We start from the raw sequence: 20,368 nt of genomic DNA, 5'->3' as shown, positions 1-20,368 counted from the left end.
AGATAAGAGATGCCAAGCCAATGATGATCCTTTTTAATTATATCGCTTGTTCTCTCTAAGCTGGAATACTGCTGTACATTAACATCTTCATTTAAGGCAGATGAAATTGCAGATCTAGAGAGTGTACAGAGAACCTTTACTGCACATATAAGTTCCATCAAACACCTTAACTACTGGGAACGCTTGGAAGCACTTGATTTGTACTCACTGGACCGCAGGCGAGAAAGATGCATCATAATCTACACCTGGAAGATCCTGGAGGGACTGGTCACTAATCTGCACACAGAAACCACTCCCTACGAAAGCAAAAGACTTGGCAGGAGATGCAACATACCCCCAGTGAAAAGTAGGGCGCCATTAGTATACTAAGAGAAAACACAACAAGTGTCCGGGGCCCAAGACTGTTCAACAGCCTTCCACCAGTCATAAGAGGAATTACCAATATACTTCTGGTTGTCTTCAAGAGGGAGCTGGACAGATACCTAAAGTCAGTGCCGGATCAGCCGGGCTGTTGTTCATACATTGGACTATGTTCTGCCAGCAGTAACAGCCTCGTTGATCAGGCCCTGATCCACCAGGAGGCCTGGTCATGGACCGGGCCGCGGGGACGTTGATCCCCGGAATACCCTCCAGGTAGACTCCAGGTAAGTACCAAATATGCAGAAGCAACCTCTTTCTTGAGACTGAATCCACACCAGATAACTTCTGAGATCAAGTCCACACAAGGCGACGCAGAAGAGTATCTTAGGGGTTTCTAAGGTTGCTCAGGAACTTCTTACCGATACCTTTAAGCGCAAGCTGTTCCTCTGAACTACTTTGGATTTGTTACCGAAAACTTGATAGTGATAAGCACTTCAGTAAACTCAGTTTTTCCCGCCTGCTATGAATTTATTTATTATATACGTGAGAGAGAGTGAGAGAGAGAGAGAGAGAGAGAGAGAGAGAGAGAGAGAGAGAGAGAGAGAGAGAGAGACAGAGAGAGAGAGAGAGAGACAGAGAGAGAGAGAGAGAGAGAGAGACAGAGAGAGAGACAGAGAGAGCCTCAGCAGGAAAAATCGTCATTTTTACCTTAACGCTGATTAAACTGTCGTTTCTCAGCACATATGTGTATAAGCCGAACTGACAAATATACATGAATGAAATAAATGGCAGTTTAAATTATTTAATGTCAGTCAAATGACTGACAAATTAGCTAAGTACCAAAAAAAAAAAAAAAAAAAAAAAAAAAAAAAAAAAAAAAAAACAAAAAGCGTAACGACAAAAGTAGTAAATAAGTCACCTTCATTACACGAAAAATAAATAAATAAATGTAATCTATTTAACACAAGTATTCTTGGAAAGAAAATATAACCAACCACCAATGAAATTCTTCCTAAATTAAGCAACAGTGTATATGAAGAACTGAACTAATTTATCTCACGTCGAGGTGATTATTATAGTCTGTGGAATAGTGCTAAACCTATAAGTCTAAAGTGCCTGAGGAACGGGAGGCAATCATATTTGATCTAAGGAAGAGGAGGGAAGCTCCAATTCCTTGATTCAAGAGCCCCTCACCAGAATCAAGGCCTTGTAGTGTCATCGGAAGGAGAATTTTTTTGTTCTTAACAGAATTATTGATTTTGGTTCAGCTTTATATAGCTAGTCAGAGCATCATGCCATGGGCAAGAAGATAACGATACACCTTTGGGCAATTCCTCTTGGCCACTTCCTCAAGGATGGAGTCTCCTCCCAGTTTCAACTTCCACTGTTCTGTGAGATAGTTATAAAGATGTAATGTGTAGGTTTCCGTAAGTTCTTTCAAGAACTTGATTCCGCGTCCTTCACCGCTTAAAAAGAGGTTTTGTAACTCTGTATTAGGTAGTTTCATAATAATGGGAGTAAAGGCGCAGTTCGGGTAGACGATAATATCTTGGCAGGTGTCCTTCACTGTGCTGTTGATTTCCCTAGGAATGGTGAAGTGTTGGGGACATAGTTTATGCACTCGGGTGGTGAACAGTTCCGGGCCAATGCTGCCGTACTGGTATGGAATGGACACTCTTGGTATGTCATCCACAATTTCCTAGGGGTTAATAAAGTCAAATTTAGGCCAACATTTCATTTTATTTGGAAGAATAGATGAGGAAAAATAAGAGTACTGATAATTCAGATATACATAGAACCTAATATAGGCTGACTTACCCTGAACTCTTGACACTTAACCTAGAATGATATCTCAACAAGCACAACTACGTACCTGGTTACCATACCCCCGGCCGGGATTGAACCCGCGGTCATAGAATCTCAAAACTCCAGCCCGTCGCGTTAGCCACTAGACCAGCTAGCCACAATAAGATTCATCCAACTAGGTATATTTCTACACCATAGGAAAGTTAGCACAGGCACCACTGTGACCACAAATGCAAGTTTTTACAGACGAATGCTTGACAAATTATGTTCATTGCAAAGCATACTCTCTGACCCAGCATGGCTTCTAGAGTAACTTGATCCCAGATATAACATGGATAAGACACAACTTGATAAAAAGCCCAGTATAAACCACTGAACTCTTTATGATCGCACCTGAATTAAGGGATGCTGTGGGGGAAAGCTGAGGATGTAGTTGCTGACCTGTCGTATGTTATACCGACCTAGGTAAGTAGGGAGGTCAGGGAGAGGTCGCAAGGTCAAGACGTCTAGGTCAAGGTAGGTACCTCCGTAACGTCTCAAGATCTCCACACGAGCTGCATCACTGACGAAAGCTGATGCATCCTCTGGAAGGAGGTAAAGTGATTAAAAGACAGAAAAATAGCGTTCAAGAAAGCGAAGCTACGTGTGAAGAATAGATAACAGGAGAATATTTACATTTATATTAAGGTTGTCCGCTACAAAAAATATTAATAAAGATTGGAAATATGACATAATACAAATGAAGGTAGAAATTAATAGGGAATCTGGAGAGCAAAGGTTTCATCACGAAGCAACATTAGAGGTTTAGATATGGAGAGGGTTAAACAGGTTATAGAGAATATTCACACTTTTTGTTTTTTGGGCTGCTACTCTCTTTCTTCCTGGCCGGTAGGACTTGCAGAACCTATAATGGATTTCCTTGATGGTTTTCAGATTGTTCTTTTTGCCTTCATGGTTTGTATGCAATAACTCCAGAACACTTTTTTTTGATTGACTTAGTGTTTGTATATTGCCCTTAAACTAATTTTCATATTACTAAGGTGCGTTGGTACCAGTTTTATTGAAAAACAAATTGTGATATTGGTTTTGATGCACTAACTTGAGAATGCCTCTTTTGGTCAGCTGCAAGTTTTCAGTGTAGGTATATATATTAATTTAAGGAAATGTTTCATTGTTTTTGGGCCGTATTTTTGCTAATTTGCCAAATTTATGAAATAAATTTGGATACTGGTTTAAACTCTTAACACTGTCGTAGTGCACCTAGTAGAATGTTCGAATTGGTTGTGGGCTATGTACAGAAGTTACCAATTTGCCAATTGTACTAAATAAATTGGTATATTGCGTGCAATATCTTTTCAGCTCAACTTCAAACTTTCAGCGCTTGTATACGTTAAGGAAAGTTTGGACTTTTGTAGGCTTTATAGATACACTCTGGCAATTTTATTAAAAAATGGATACAGTACTTTACTAGAACGACAAGGTCCTAGATGCACTAGAAGACAAAAAGAATGCAGATGTAATATATACAGACTTTGCAAAAGCCTTCGACAAGTGTGACCATGGCGTAATAGCGCACAAAATGCGTGCTAAAGGAATAACAGGAAAAGTCGGTCGATGGATCTATAATTTCCTCACTAACAGAACACAGAGAGTAGTAGTCAACAGAGTAAAGTCCGAGGCAGGCACGGTGAAAAGCTCTGTTCCACAAGGCACAGTACTCGCTCCCATCTTGTTCCTCATCCTCATATCTGACATAGACAAGGATGTCAGCCACAGCACCGTGTCTTCCTTTGCAGATGACACCCGAATCTGCATGACAGTGTCTTCCATTGCAGACACTGCAAGGCTCCAGGCGGACATCAACCAAATCTTTCAGTGGGCTGCAGAAAACAATATGAAGTTCAACGATGAGAAATTTCAATTACTCAGATATGGTAAACACGAGGAAATTAAATCTTCATCAGAGTACAAAACAAATTCTGGCCACAAAATAGAGCGAAACACCAACGTCAAAGACCTGGGAGTGATCATGTCGGAGGATCTCACCTTCAAGGACCATAACATTGTATCGATCGCATCTGCTAGAAAAATGACAGGATGGGTAATGAGAACCTTCAAAACGAGGGATGCCAAGCCCATGATGACACTCTTCAGGTCACTTGTTCTATCTAGGCTGGAATATTGCTGCACACTAACAGCACCTTTCAAGGCAGATGAAATTGCTGACCTAGAAAATGTACAGATAACCTTCACGGCGCACATAACGGAGATAAAACACCTCAATTACTGGGAGCGCTTGAGGTTCCTGAACCTGTATTCCCTGGAACGCAGGCGGGAGAGATACATGATTATATACACCTGGAAAATTCTAGAGGGACTAGTACCGAACTTGCACACGAAAATCACTCACTACGAAAGCAAAAGACTTGGCAGACGATGCAACATCCCCCCAATGAAAAGCAGGGGTGTCACTAGCACGTTAAGAGACCATACAATAAGTGTCAGGGGCCCGAGACTGTTCAACTGCCTCCCAGCATACATAAGGGGGATTACCAACAGACCCCTGTCAGTCTTCAAGCTGGCACTGGACAAGCACCTAAAGTCGGTTCCTGATCAGCCGGGCTGTGGCTCGTACGTTGGTTTGCGTGCAGCCAGCAGTAACAGCCTGGTTGATCAGGCTCTGATCCACCAGGAGGCCTGGTTACAGACCGGGCCGCGGGGGCGTTGACCCCCGGAATTCTCTCTAGGTAAACTCCAGGTAATACCTCCGTGTGTGTGTGTGTGTGTGTGTGTGTGTGTGTGTGTGTGTGTGTGTCACTGAGTGTCAGTGTCTGTGTGTCAATATTCACCTATTTGTACTCGCCTATTTATGGTTGCAGGGGTCGAGACATAGCTCTTGGCCCCGCCTCTTCACTGATCGCTACTAGGTCCTCTCTCTCTCTCGACCTGCTCCATGAGCTTTATCATACCTCGTCTTAAAACTATGTATGGTTCCTGCCTCCACTACCTACCTACCTGGAGGGTATTCCGGGGATCAATGCTCTCGCGACCCGGTCCATGGCTAGACTATTCCACTTCCTGACAGCTCTATAACTAAAGAAATACTTCCTAACATCTCTTTGACTCATATGAGTCTTCAACTTCCAATTGTGACTCCTTGTTTATGTGTCCCATCTCTGGAACATCCCGTCTCTGTCCACTTAATCTGTTCCTCTCAGTATGTCGTTATCATGTCTCCCCTAACCCTCCTGTCCTCCAGTTGTCAGTAGTGTGTCACTGATTATTTGTATTACTTGTGTAGTATATGTAGATAATCCCAGCTATGTTATAGATAGGCTCCGTGGCTAGTTTGACGTCACGAACCACTCACATGTCAAGGACTAGCCAGAGGCATCCCTCTCACTCCCACCCTAGGCATAGACTCCACAAGGCAGGTCTGGGCCTTCTCCTTAAGGCTCTCATAATATACGACTCCAAACCATCCAACGAGTGTATTCTTTACTCCAATATCTCCTTAAGTACCCGCCCGACAAATGGTGACAGCGGTGGTCGTGTAATTTTGACGATTATACAGATTTACAAAGATTAATTTTCTACCAGCCAGTCGGACCTTGTGTGTGACCGCACAAGGAGAGGCCTACAGAGACGAAGCTACCTACACACCCCATGCTAAGCCAAGCCAGCATCCTCCAGCATCTACACAGCTTCCTGGCCAGTTTTATGCCTTATCTGCTTATTTGCTAGCTTTCGAGGACTTGATCCGGGTTTTGCAAATTAAGCTAATAAAGCCAGTCTGTGTGGGAGAGCCCTAAGCCACCCAGCCTACCTAAGCCCTAAGACCCCCTCGCCTGCTGTGTGCATAGTTACCAGGATTTAAGCTATCCTCGCCTAACCAGTGTTGAGGGTTTAAGCCAGCAAGACAATCCAGGTTCCTAACCCAGCTGAGAGAGAGGCCATGCAAGTTCCACTTTGAAGCATTGTCTCCAGTATCACTTTGTGCTACCAATTAAATGCTGATCAGAGTGATAATCGCCATTCCTGTGATATTTTGTGGCTTACTAAGCCACCCAGCTTAAATCACGTGACTCTGTGGTGTGGGACACCTGCTCACCCAGCCCGCTCAGTCACCCACACAACGCTGCGGTCATAACCACATGTAGCATACTCCACTCATATATCGGGCCCTAGTATCTTATTTTACGGCTCACATAGCAGGTCAAGATTCAAGAGCATTCTACTAGGCTTTTACAAAGCCTAGCTGTGTGAGCTCAACGAGATATGTGCAATTTCTTCAAGATTCTACATACTACATACTTGTCATGATTTTGACCAGCTCTACCTGGAGCTCATTACCTTTGTAAATTCTCATGATTAATGTGTTTATGATTCATTACCTTTGCAATTATTCATGAGTGTGACCAGCTCTACCTGGAGCTCATTACCTTTGTAACTTGGTCATGATTATGACCAGATCTAGTTCATTACCATTGTAACTTGCTCAGCTATCAAAACTTTGGGGTCCAGTCCCTGGACCAATTATGTACCTCTGTAATCTTTTGACTACCGCCCACAGGATGGGTATGGGGTGCATAATAAACATATTAAACTAACTAACTAACTTCTACAAATGTGTGTGACCTACCAATTTCATATAGAGGTGTTCCATTTCTGGACTATTTTGCTGTAATAGCTACCCACCTTCACACCCGCTGGCAACAACGTTGATCAACTCGGCTCGGTAACAAACTTCATTCTATTAAACCGAGCATAGGTTACCGGCCGTCTTCTTGTCATCAGTGCGGAGGTTGGGAGACTGCCTTCGCATTGGCCACACTCGTCTTACTCATGGGTATCTCATGGAGAGGCACCCTGTTCCTCTCTGTGAGTAGTGTCAAGTTCCAGTATCGATTAGCCACACTCTGTTAGACTGCCCTCTCTATCAACGAGCACTCAGAATTTGCCTCCAACGTCGTCTCCGCTCTACTACTCTCTCTTTACCTTCCCTTCTTGCTGATGGACCCTCCTTTAATCCTGACTCTCTCATTGACTTCTTGACAATGACTGATTTACTCCACAAACTCTGATGATACCTTTCGCACTCCCCTCAGCCCTTTCTACCTCAGTCTCTTGCTGCCCTCTACCCTTTCACCATCCACTGCCCCTCTTCTCCGTAACCTATTACTCATCCATCTCCCTTTTGCCACCTGATTCCCTCGCTTCCTTCCTGCCCTGCAGCACTGTATAGCCCATGTGGTTTAGCGCTTCTTTTTATGATAATAATAATAATAATAATAATGATAATAATAATAATAATAATAATAATAATAATAATAATAATAATACAAATGTGTGTGATGTCAGCTATACTGCCTCAGGAAATGTGCTTGGTATTATACTCACCCCAAGATCTTTTTCCTTGAGTGAGGTTTGCAGTCTTTTGCCACCTGGACTATACTCTGTCTGCAGTCTTCTTTGCCCTTCCCCAATCTTCATGACTTTGCATTTGGCATGGTTAAATTCCATAAGCCATTTGCTGGACCAGGCTTGTAGCCTGTCCAGGTCTCTTTGTAGTCCTGCCTGATCCTCGACCGATTTGATTCTCCTCATTAACTTCACATCATCTGCAAACAAGGACACTTTTGAGTCTATTCCGTTATGTCATTCACATATACCATAAACAGCACAGGTTCTAGAACTGACCCCTGTGGAACCCTGCTCGTCACAGGCGCCCACTCTAACACTTCGTCATGTACTATAACTCGTTGCCTCCGTCAGATATTCTCTGATCCATTGCAGTGCCTTTCCTGTTATGCATGGCTGATCCTCTAGCTTTTGCATTAACCTCTTGTGAGGAACTGTATTGAAGGCCTTCTTACAGTCCAAGAAAATGCAGTCTATCCACCCCTCTCGTGTCTTCTGTCACCTTGTCATAAAACTCCAGTAGGTTTGTGGCACAGGATTTTCCTTCCCTGAAACCGTGCTCGTTGTCGTATATAAGCCTGTGTCTTTCTAGATGCTCCACCACTCCTTCTGATGATCTCCATGACTTTGCATACTATACACGTTAGTGACACAGGTCTGTAGTTTAATACCTTGTGTCTGTCTCCTTTCTTAAAAATTGGGACTACATTTGCCATCTTCCATACCTCAGGTAGTTGCCAAGTTTCAGTGGATATGTTGAAGATTTTTGTTAGTGGCACACAGCATCTCTGCTTCCTCTCTAAAGACCCACGGAGAGATGTCTGGTCTCACTGCCTTTGAGGTATCAAGTTTACACAGCAGCTTCATCTCCTCGGTTGTGTATTTCATTCATACCTCACTATTCTGAATTCCTGGAGTCGCTCCTGTCTCCACTGTAAATACTTCTTTAAATCTCATGTTGAGCTCCTCACACGCCTCTTGGTCGTTTCTTGTGAACTCCCCACCTTCCTTCCTCAGCCTGATTACCTGGTCCTTGACTGTTGTTTTCCTCCTGATGTGGCTATACAACAGCTTCGGGTCAGACTTGACTTTCGATGCTATGTCATTTCTGTATGGTCGCTGAGCCTCCCTTCTTATCTGTGCATATTTTTTTCGGGCTCTTCGGCTAATCTCTTTATTTTCCTGGATCCTTTGTCTTCTATACGTTTTCCATTCTCTAGTGCACTTAGTTTTTGCCGCCTTACACCTTTGGGTGAACCAAGGACTCATTCTGGTCTACCCATTATTTCTGTTTTCCTTGGGAACAAACCTCTCCTCTGCCCTTGCATTTTGTTGTCACATAGTCCATCATTTCTTTTACTGGTTTTCCTGCCAATTCTCTCTCCCACTGAATGTCTTGTAGGAAGTTCCTCATGCCTGTGTAGTCCCCCCTTTTGTAGTTTGGTTTTTCCCCTCCTATTCCTGCTACCCTCTCCACTTGTAGCTCAACTATGTAATCAAAGCACAGAAGCACATGATCACTAGCTCCAAGGGGCCTTTTGTACGTGATATCCTCGATGTCCAAACTACTCAAAGTGAATACTAGGTCCAGTCTTGCTGGATCATCCTCACCCCTCTGGTAGTGTCTCGAATATGTTGATGCACGAGTTTTTCCAGTACGACATCCATCATCTTGGTTCTCCATGTTTCAGGACCCCCATGGGGGGCTCCAGGTTTTCCCAGTCAATCTCCTTGTGATTGAAATCACCCATAACTAGTAACTTTACTCTCCCCATGTGAGCTCTTCTGGTCACCTCGGCTAGTGTGTCTACCATTGCTCTGTTGCTCTTGTCATATTCTTCTCTTGGCCTCCTGCAGTTCTGTGGCGGGTTGTACATTGCTGCAATTACCACTTTATGGCCCTCAGACTGGATTGTTCCTACTATAGTCCCTTTTGCCCATTCCATCCATTCCTTCAAATCTCCACCGGTTTTTAATGAGCAGTGCAACTCCTCCCCCTCTGCTACCTCTTATCTTTCCTGAGGATTTGAGATCTGAGTGGAAAGATTGCATCTGCTATCATCCTTGTGCGTTTTGTTTCTATAAGTGTTATTATGTCTGGGGATGTCTCCTTGATTGTTTCATGCCACTCCTCACATTTATTTATTCCATCTGCATTTGTATACCAAATCTTCAACTTCTTTTCTAAAACTGTGGTCTGGGGGTACGTTGGGGTTGGGGAAGCAGGAGACCTGACGAGGAACTATGGCTGGTTGCTTTGAAGGTGGAGTTTGTAATGAGGTGGGTGGGGGCATCGGGCATGGTAGGTGTGTTTTGGGTTAGAATGTTTAGTTGCATTGGGGTTGTCCTGGTTGGGGGCTTCTGTAGGTTGTTGTGAGGTAGGTTGTATTTGAATTTCCTCCTGAGTCTGGGTTCTCCTGACCATCTCCATCTTCTCCCTTTTCTCCTTTTGTCTTTGTACCGTCTCGGTTTCTGCCTTTCTTCTCATGTTCTGTCGCGGTTGAGATACACCCTCCTGTATGCCGACATGTCCCTTAGTCTTACTTTCTCCTGTAGGATCCTGTTTCGAGCCAATTCTGCCTTGAAGAATCACTTTGACTGGCTGGATTCTTCCTCTTGCAAGCCCCCCTATTCTCAGAAAATTTGCCAGTTGGGTCACATCATCTTCTGTTGCTTTCATGATGCTTTCAATCATTTTTTTCTCCCCTTGTCTTCTTGCTTCAGAATTTTCCCCTTCAACTTCCTGGAGCCCATAAACAAAGACTGATCTCTCCCTTTCATTCTCCCACTGCATATCCCAATGTATCCCCTGATTCGATTAAGTTGCCTCCATTGCAGCTTTCCTTTCTTCAATCTCTTCACTGTCTGTTGTTCCTGGGCCCAGTGGTCTTTCATTTTCCCTTCTCAGCCTTCCCTGGGCACTGCTGTGGTTTGTTAGGGTCTCTGCATATAGCTTAGCTCTTTCATTTTTCTGCAGTCCCCTCAGTTGTTCCTGATGTGATCCTCTTTTTTTTCACAGGCTCCACGATGGTCTGATAAGGCCTCTGCATACAGTTTCACTTCTTTGTTCCATACATTCCCCTTGATTGTGACTGAGGCAGCAGTTTCAGATGTCATGCCCACATTGCTCTTTAGTTCTTTGGCTGTTTCAGATTTTTCAGTTCCTCTTCTAATGTCTGTATCTTAGCCACTTCCTGCTCTCTGCAGCTATCCTCTCCTCCATTATCATGCTAAGCTCTTTTAGCTTCCTTCCCCACTCAGGTTCCCTTTTCATGAGCTCTGCTACCCAATCTTCCTTTGCAGACTCATCCTCCAGTCTCCTGGTTTTCTGTCCTGCTCTCTGGCAACCCGTTTTTTGGGTTGCCACAGAATGAAAAACTATGTATTTCTGTGTGGTTGTTTTGTGGTGTTTGTGTGAGTGCGTGTGGGGGAGCGGAGGGAGTGAGAAAAGGAAGCTGGAGACAGTGGGGAAATGGGAGAGAGGTGGGGAAGGGGAAAAGGGGGGGGGGAGTATGGGGAGAGAGAGGAGGAGGGAGAAGCAAAGGGGAGAGAGAATGGACACTTGGTGCCGAGAGAGCAATGCTTATACGAAGTTTACTCAACGCCTTTCCTCTAAATAACTTATCTTTATTTCACAAAAAAATAAAGTTTGTTAGTTCCTGGAATGAGAGATCTTTTACCTTCATTGTAGAGCCATATACGTTGATCATGCCATAACTTCAGTGGAGGTTCGCTGAAGACCTGGTCCAGGTCCAGGTAAGCCAATTCTACATTTTCCAGGTCCTCCAGTAACTAGAACGACGTTAATATTTTAATCTTGCATAATGACAAGTAAATTTTCTCAACTCACCATGTTTTAAATTATTGTGCATGCCTAACGTACCAGTGGCTTGATGCAACCATCGTCTCGTATCTTTTCTTGCACACAAGGCCTCTGCCCTGGGGATTATTTTGTGATGCATTTATAAAAAGCCACAGGAAGATGAGGAAATGATTATTAGTATCAGTTTGGTACATGGAATGAATTAGATGAGTTGAAGGAAAACACTAGTTTCAATAATTGGTATGATGGCCCCCGGAAATTAATAGTATTCAAGATGCGGGACACAGAGTTCTTTATCTACTACTGAAAACATTGTTGAACATTATTTATTTATTGACTGTCGTTCATTACAACTTATTTTCGATTTATAAATCATTAAGCAAGTTCTACTAAGTGAACAAATGCATATACAGAAGCAAGCGAACTAACAAATAGAATGAAAAATACTTAAAAGAAAACAAAGAGACAAATTTGTATAAAATTTTATATTTAAACAGTGATGTGATAATTTAAAAAAAGGGCTAAAGGACAGAAAGAAGAAGAAATGTGACTGAGTCTAACAAGCCAAAGTAACCTGACTTGGTGAGTCTAACAAGCTAAACTAACCTGACTTGGTGAGTCTTAACAAACTAAACTAACCTGACTTGGTGAGTCTTAACAAACTAAACTAACCTGACTTGGTGAGTGTAACTGAAACCAAACTGTAAAAAGCATTATGAATGAGGAAAAGTTGAAGGGAACTTGTTTAGCGTGTACCACTGACAGGGAACGCTGGATACTGGTGAATGGGCTGTTGAGTCTAGGAATGAGAACTACCCTTTCCTTGGATGGAATCTTTATACCTTCCATTCCTCAAGGCACTGTATGACCCCCAAACAGTTTTAGCGCTTCCTAGACCAAACTTGACATCCCTTTTTTCGCTGTATCTTTCCCCATGCAGTCAATGGTCCAGTCACACATTGTAAGGAGGAATCTCTGGTACAAATTGCGCTTATTATGAAAGAGAAATTACTGAATCATCAACATTATCTTGACAAGCATCATATCAACACATACAGTTAAATTAATCTAACCTACTCGTATTGTGTTTATCTCTATCCCATGAATATAATAAAAATAATACTCAGATGAATAAGAGACAGGTCATTAAAGAAAGAAAGACTGATAATATTAGTAAAAGAAGCAGAATAATCTACACAAATTAACATCGAAAACATAATATCAATGATTTTAATGGTAGAAAAACACGCAAAATTCTTGAAGGGTAAACATAAACACCGAACAAGAGAATGGGGGGTTAGGCTAGAATAGGTTAGGTTAGGCTAGGCTAGGTTAGGCTAGATTATGCTAGGTTAGGTTAGGTTAGTTAGGTTAGGTTAGGGTAGGTTAGGTTAGGGTAGGTTATGTTAGGCTAGATCAGGCTAGGTTAGGTTTGGCTAGGTAAGGTTAGGTAAGGTTCGTCAGGAAATAGGACAAGTGTTCTCTGATGTGGGTCTTAGTCATATGATGACCCGCCGCTGAGCTTTTGGTCATCTGACAGAGACCTTCCACTGGCTTACCCCTCCACCCCTTTAAAAATTATGGTTATAAGTTTAAGAGGGAAGGGGGCAACGTCTTGAGGCTGTTGGAAGGCTCTTGATCCAAGGAAATGGAGCTACCCTCCCTTTCCTTATCAAACCTCTTTACCTCCCATTGCCTTTTCATTGTGTGGCTCTTACGGGTTTAGTGTTTCCTGTGAAATATCTGAGAAGATAGATATATAAATGTTATATCATTTATAAAGAAGGGGAGTGGACGTTGTATGAGGCAGGAACAGTAAACAAATGATCAACTGGTCAGTGTAATAACTTAATGAATACACACGTTGAAGTGTCAACTCGAATTAGAGAAATCAACATGTCGATATTGGACTTAGTATCTACTACAAAATAGACAAATAGACAAAATATGTACTGCAAATTATGACTTGTAAGAAAACTGACTGAATTATAAGACTGAAAAGTGTTTCTGAAAACAGAAATAAAAATATTACAAAGGATATGAACAGACTACATCAAGTAGGGAATGACTCGCTATGACTGGATTCAAAGTGATTAGGTTGGGCTCTAGCTCCTAGCCCCCAAAAGGGAAGATCGCTCCATGATCAACTCAGTATCATCGAATCAGTTTTTTCCAAGACTTAGACCACTCCCTCCCCAATACCTCCCTCCCCAATAGATAGGTGATAGATTGTAGGGTAGTGGAGAAGGTGTGGGGTGATGGAGGGAGGTTGAGGGGGAGGTGAGGAGGTTGGGATGAAAGGTTATGAGAGATGGGGAGAGAAATTGGTACATATGAAAGCATTGAAGTCACTGGGGTGATGGGGAGGTTTTACCTGGAGAGAGTTTACCTGGAGAGAGTTCCGGGGGTCAACGCCCCCGCGGCCCGGTCTGTGACCAGGCCTCCTTAGGTCAGTGTCCCAGGATGCGACCCACACCAGTCGACTAACACCCAGGTACCCATTTTACTGATGGGGAACATAGACAACAGGTGGAAAGAAACACGTCCAATGTTTCTACTCTGGCTGGGAATCGAACCCAGGCCCTCACCGTGTGAAGCGAGAGCGTTAACCACCAGGCCACCAGAGGTGGAGGAGGACATTTCGATTAGAGGATAGGGGAGGTGTTGGTGGTGGTAGGGGGAGGGAAGTTTGGGGGAGGGGGTTATCCAAGATCGTGGGGGGGGGGGGATCTAATCATAGATAAAAAAAAACCTTGCTTAAAAAAATTCTTGTGGAAAAGAAAAATGATCCTTGGAAATGGAGTGAATTATTATTATAATCAAGGGGGAAGCGCTAAACCTGGAGGGGGGGATGTGGAAGGCATTCAGGCTTAATTCGGGGAACTGGAGCACAGATCCAATTCCCTAAATCAAGATCCCCTCACCAACATCAAGGAACCTTCCTTGAGGGGGAAAATGGAGTGAAGATAAACTCTTGAGGAAACCAAAACTTCATCCCCCGAAATATAAGTCTCGGAAAAAAAATTGGTTCGAGGATATTGAGTTGATCATGGAGAGCTTTACCATCTTTGGGGGGCCAGGAGCTAGAGCCCAGCCCGATCATTGTGAGTCCGATCATAGCGAGTCATTGCCTTCTGCTATCAACATTTATTATAATGGAATCAAACATTTCATATCAAGAAGGAGAAAATGAAACAATAACAGATTCTTTAATGGAAAGTATAAGAAAGCTATTATTATTATAATCAAAAAGAAGCGCTAAGCCACAAGGGCTATACAGCTTATAAGAAAGCTATGAGAATAAAAGATGTTGAAACAATATAAAAAACATTTAGCACAGAACGTCATACTAATACTGGTAAAGTATTGTAAAATCTGTGAAAGTATTCAGGGTAAAACAGTTTGCCAGAATTGTGTTCTGAAGATGGGAAAAACAGTACCTGAAACTTCGACAGTGACTAGGAATGTTATAGTTTGGTAATCCATCATTAGTCTATAATTTCTGTGACCGTCCATAAATGCAGCAGCAGTGCGAATGGTAGTAAATGTATCTTGTTTACATCACCCTCCGTTAGAGGGCAAATGGTCGATATGCTTAAGAAAAAAAGAAGGTTAGTAAGGAAGAGTAAGGCTTAGGTGTCCCGTAGCTTGATCGCTAGCGCACTCAGCTCACGCACTGAAGTCCGGGGTTCGATTCTCGTCCGGTACGGCTGGAAAACATTAGGGACGTCTTTCCATAAGACACCTTCTGTCCCTGTCCCTGTTCACCCATCAGTTTAAAATAGGTAGTTGGGAGTTAGTGGACTGGCGTGGGTCGCATCCTGGGACAAAACTGACCTAATTTGCCCGAAATGCTCAGCATAACAAGCGGCTTTCTATATAGTAGTATGTCACTGATGTCAGCTATGGTCTGTATACCTTGTACATGTACTTGTAGTAAATAAAGATATTATTATTATTATAGAGTGCTTACATGAAGAAAAGGTTGTGGGTGATGTATGGCAGGGGCGGTCACCAACAACAAGACGGGTCGGTGTGGGTGGTGATGGGCGGCGCTCTCCACGGCACACGCCTGTGGGTGGTAACTGATGTAAACAAGAATATGGAAATTCCTTTACCAGTCATAAACTAGTTATCAGTTGTATCATGCAACAGTTTTTACTAAAGAGTAAACTATTCACATTACCTTAACATAACAAAAATACCAGTCACATTCAACCTTACTGTTAGAAGGAAAACGGTTATCGAATTTTAATTCTCAATAACTAATAAATGTTACAATCATTATTAATAAGTTAGAAAAGCTGGTCTATTATTACCTACTTAAGTTTATTCACAGATTTTATATTTAGAATAAAAATTTCTTTGTGAATATTACAAAAGAGTTAAAGCTGGTCAGTGACCATGGTAAATGAATGAATGAAATACAGAAGGTTTGGGAGTGGATCTTCTCTAGGTCTGCGCACCTTTTAAGTATTGCGTCCCATTTAATGTACCTTTGTTAATGTTTGTTGTCTCCTGTACAGCCGAGGATACCTGGTGTTCGTAAAGGACCCTGTTACCATGTGTTGATTTACCATTTTGAATTTATGTTGGTAGGTTACAAATAAAACTTGTAAGTCCGGCAATGATTTGTTACTGAGTGTAGGTTTTGTAGCACTGTACGGTGCAGAGGTGAGCAGGTTGTGTTCTGTTAATTGTAGTCTAAGACACCCGGAACCTGCATTGTACTGTTGATCTCTTGACCTCCATTGTTATATATCACTTTATGTTATGTACTTCAAGTTTTTAATAAGAATATAATAAATGAGGAACCATGCGTTCCTTCCGAATTACTATTGGTTATGCTATTACATAACACAACTTTAACCTATACCCTGTACTAGAGGGTATGTTCGTATTCTGTGTTTTATAGTTATGAAAGCTTTTGTTAGGGTCATTATACTTTACTATCATGATTTGTGTAGTATATTTTTTGTGTGACAATTGTTGCTATGGCCTTAGTTATGTGTCACTACCTTTACTATAGTAGCCTTGTGATGTGCAATTTGTGTGATGTATTTGTTGTAATAGTTATGACAAGGTACTCCTAATTACTGTAAAACCATGCAAAGTTTCCTTTGGAGTTTCATTGTGCACATTTGCGTGGTGGTACCTATCAATGACTGTATTGACCTAGTGAGTTAGTTTTTTGCGTGTACTGTCTGTTACAGTGGCTGTTATAGTACTTGTCATTTCCAGGAATAACCTGGTGCTAGTAGTGGAATCTATTATGTTTTTGTATTCTTTTACTATTATTATGTTTCTTTTGTACTTTGTAAGGTTTTTCAATAAAAATATAAAAATAAAACTAGGTATATTTCTACCTAGTAGCGTGTAGTGTCAGCGTGTCAGCGTGCCTCGTTGTGCTCCGTGTTTTCTCGTGTTTTCACGGTCGCTCTTACGTGCTAGAACTTTAATTTGTGTCATCAATCCTATACGACATCCCTCTAGCGCCTGGAACCAGTCTTGGGCGGAAAACATTATATACTTAGTCAAAAAAGGAGAATTAGTGTGCACTACCTAGCAGAGTTTACTGCCAGAGGGGAATCATAGGCCTGTGTTCCGTGTGCAAAATAATATTAATAGAACTTTTCTTTGTCAGAGGAGAGAAAGTCTCCCTGATAACATTGTGTATACATAGTGTATAGTGTATACTACAGTGGCTCCCTAGTATATAGATGATAAAGGCTAAAGTGTCATTTGAAAACAGGTGAATTTGTAAATGAAGTGATAAGCCTATAGAGGCAGGTGCCAGAAGTCGCCAGAAACTTACCACAGTGGTCAGCTGTTTTAATAATCTTCCTGGCCTGCTAGTGTACTCGCATATAATCTAGTGATACCAGTGAATAGCAGAATACAGTGTTGTAGTAGCAACTAACCAGTATTATAATGGTACTTAGTGGAGTGGAGTGACTTTCATTAGCTTCTTTTTTCTTGAAATACCAGACGTATACTGTGAATTTCATATAACCTGTAGTTACCAGCGGTCGCAATATACACAACGAGAAGCAAATATTACTACAGAAAAAGCGTCTTTCCTCCAAAATTTCTACCAGTCAACTATAGTGATAATATAGCATGTATTGTGGTGGAGACTGAAAAAACCTAGAAAAGCTAGATACAGTGATCGGTAAACAAGGGTTGAGGCTCGACCGTTCGTCATTGTAGGAGCTGCCAGCAGTCACCGGTTCTTCAACACGCAAGTTATACTTTTGTATCAATCAAATCACATATTACTCGGGTAGATAATTTCCAGTAGATCCTTCATGTGTTAGCCCAAATCACCGACCAGTATGTTTTAAATAAGTGACCCACTGATCAGATCAGACTGGTTCCGAACCCTTGACTGGTCGAACCCTCGACTGGTCCGAACCCTTTGACCGGTTTCAAACGGATTTGTTGGACAATAAAGCAGACTGTAAACGCATGGGGTTGTAGGCGCCCTTATCAAACACAAACAATAAATATAAAACAGAATCGTACACCGGTAAGCTGTCCTTAATATACAAGCACAGTTAGAAATAGAAATACAAATAGCTAGAGCTTCACTTTAAGGAGGTTATTAATAGAGTATTCAAGAGGTTGCTAGTAGAATTACAGTAAATCAACCACTCAAATCATTATGAAGCTGTGTGTAGTCTGCAATCAATCAAACAAACGGACATCCACATGGATAAATTGTCATTTTTGTGGAAATTGGTGTCACGCCCCTTGTGCAGATATCCAAGAGCTAGCTACAAGCAGTATTAAAACAGGGAAGTGTTTTTGGGTATGCCCAAATGAGATAAATCTGTGGACTAAAATCACATTGGTATTAAAAGAGGATAACATCAAAGCTGCTTTCATAGAAAACCTGGAGGCTTTCTACAACAGATGGGAATATAAAAAGTCTGGGCTGAATGGTACTGCCCTTGATGCTGGCCATGTAGTCAGAAACTGTAAGTCTGGAGGTGCTGTCCTGGGAGTCAGTAAATGTGGGCCTGATAGTGCTGTCCTGGTAGACAGTAATGGTGAAGCTGGAGGTGCTGTCCTGGGAGACAGTAATGGTGAAGCTGGAGATTTTTTCCAGGTAGTCGGGAATTATACGCAGGAAGGAATGCATATAAATGACCTCATGGGAGACAGGAGCCGTAGTGGGGAATCAAGTGTAGTCAAAGATAAGATAAAACCAATATTGCAAACTAGAAATACCACAGGAAATAGCAAACAAGAGGACTCCACTAGCAATAGTGAGGATATATTACCAAAAACAACTGGTGGGAGCTCCATTGTTGGTGCTAGGGAGGATAGGAATAAGACAGGTAAACATGCACCAACAGGGAATACAGTCACAAAAACCCAAGGCAAACGGAAACCAAGCCTGTGCACATACTATGCACTTGGTATCTGCAGGCATGGGAAATCTGGAAAAACAGATGGGATGTGCAACTATGACCACCCTAGAAAATACCGTGCCCATATGACAACAGGAAAATGCAAACTCCCTTCCTGTAAGCTTTTTCACCCTGAAATGTGTACCTCTTCAGTACAGGAAAGACTGTGCTATAACTTAAATTGCCAGGCACACCATTTAAAGGGGACAAAAAGATACAAAACACCGAGGCCATGGGAAAACCTGGGTAGCCACAGCCACTCAAGAGGGAGAGGTTTTTTAGTGCCAGGAAGGAAAAAAAACTGGCAGGAAATTGCAGAAATCGTACACCAAATCCAGTCAGTCCTGGAGTGGAACCAAAGTCGATGGCCTCCACTCCAACAGATACAGATACTAATGCCGGAAAAAAATCCCCCCCCAGTACCAACAATACCACCAGTCCGATGACATTCTTCTTTGCAAATATACAGGGTCTAAAGCCAGCAACAAACAACAAAATACCTTTCATCCGTGGACTGCTTGCAGAGGCAAAGGCAATGTTCACGGCTTTCACTGAGACCCGCATAGAGGATCACTTGGACAACGAAATATGGATCCCAGGTTACAACCTATACAGATGCGACAGAGTGAACAGGCAAAAGGGGGGGGGGGGGGCTGGCCTGTACATTGCAGAGTCAATTGTTTGCACAGAACTGCTAAATGCCTCAAATGATGTAGTGGAAGTTTTAGCAGTAAAGATCGAGAACCAAAACCTAGTCATTGTGGTAGTCTACAAGCCTCCGGATGCAACATCCCAGCAATTCCAGGAACAGCTGTTAAAAATTGACCACTGTCTGGAAAATCTTCCAGCTCCTGCACCCAACATCTTGCTCCTGGGGGATTTCAACTTAAGGCACCTAAAATGGAGGAATATAGCAAATAATATTGTTGCAGTAATAACACCAGGAGGCAGCTCTGATGAAAACTCACACTCACACGAGCTTTTAAATCTCTGCACAAAATTCAATTTAAACCAGCAAATAATAGAGCCTACTAGACTGGAGAATACACTAGACCTTATCTTCACTAACAATGATGATCTGATACGAAATGTCACCATATCAAAAACAATATACTCAGATCACAACATAATTGAGGTTTAGACATGTATGCGCGGAGCGCCAGACCGACATGAGATTAGTCACGAGGGAACATTCTCCAAATTCAACTTCAATAACAAAAACATAAAGTGGGACCAAGTAAACCAAGTCCTAACCGATATAAGCTGGGAAGATATACTAAGCAACACAGACCCCAACTTATGCCTAGAACAGATTAACTCGGTGGCATTCGATGTATGCACAAGACTTATTCCTCTAAGAAAAAGGAGGAGTAGATGTAAAATAGAAAGAGACAGGCGCTCCCTTTACAGGCGATGGAAAAGAATAACAGAGCGGCTAAAAGAGGTCAATATATCTGAAATGCTTAGGGAGACACTGGTGAGAGAAATAGCAAGCATCGAACTTAAGCTAAAGAAATCTTATAGGAGTCAGGAATCGCGGGAA

The 20,368-nt window shown here is 42.3% G+C and overlaps 1 long non-coding RNA gene across 1 annotated transcript; it reads right to left on the bottom strand.

Moving 5' to 3' along the window:
- Positions 1-1,694: 1,694 nt before the first annotated feature.
- Positions 1,695-15,688, bottom strand: LOC138854837 (uncharacterized). The gene is made up of 3 exons (XR_011394014.1): positions 15,384-15,688; positions 11,268-11,379; positions 1,695-2,750 (listed from the first exon to the last, which is right to left on the bottom strand). It is a non-coding gene; the product is annotated as an uncharacterized lncRNA (long non-coding RNA).
- Between the last annotated feature and the right edge of the window lie 4,680 nt (positions 15,689-20,368).

This window comes from Cherax quadricarinatus, chromosome 72, assembly GCF_038502225.1.
Source record: "Cherax quadricarinatus isolate ZL_2023a chromosome 72, ASM3850222v1, whole genome shotgun sequence".
NCBI classification, from domain to species: Eukaryota; Metazoa; Arthropoda; class Malacostraca; order Decapoda; family Parastacidae; genus Cherax; species Cherax quadricarinatus.
The sequence above is the reverse complement of the archived record's forward strand: the minus strand, read 5'-3'. Positions and strand labels throughout refer to the sequence as shown.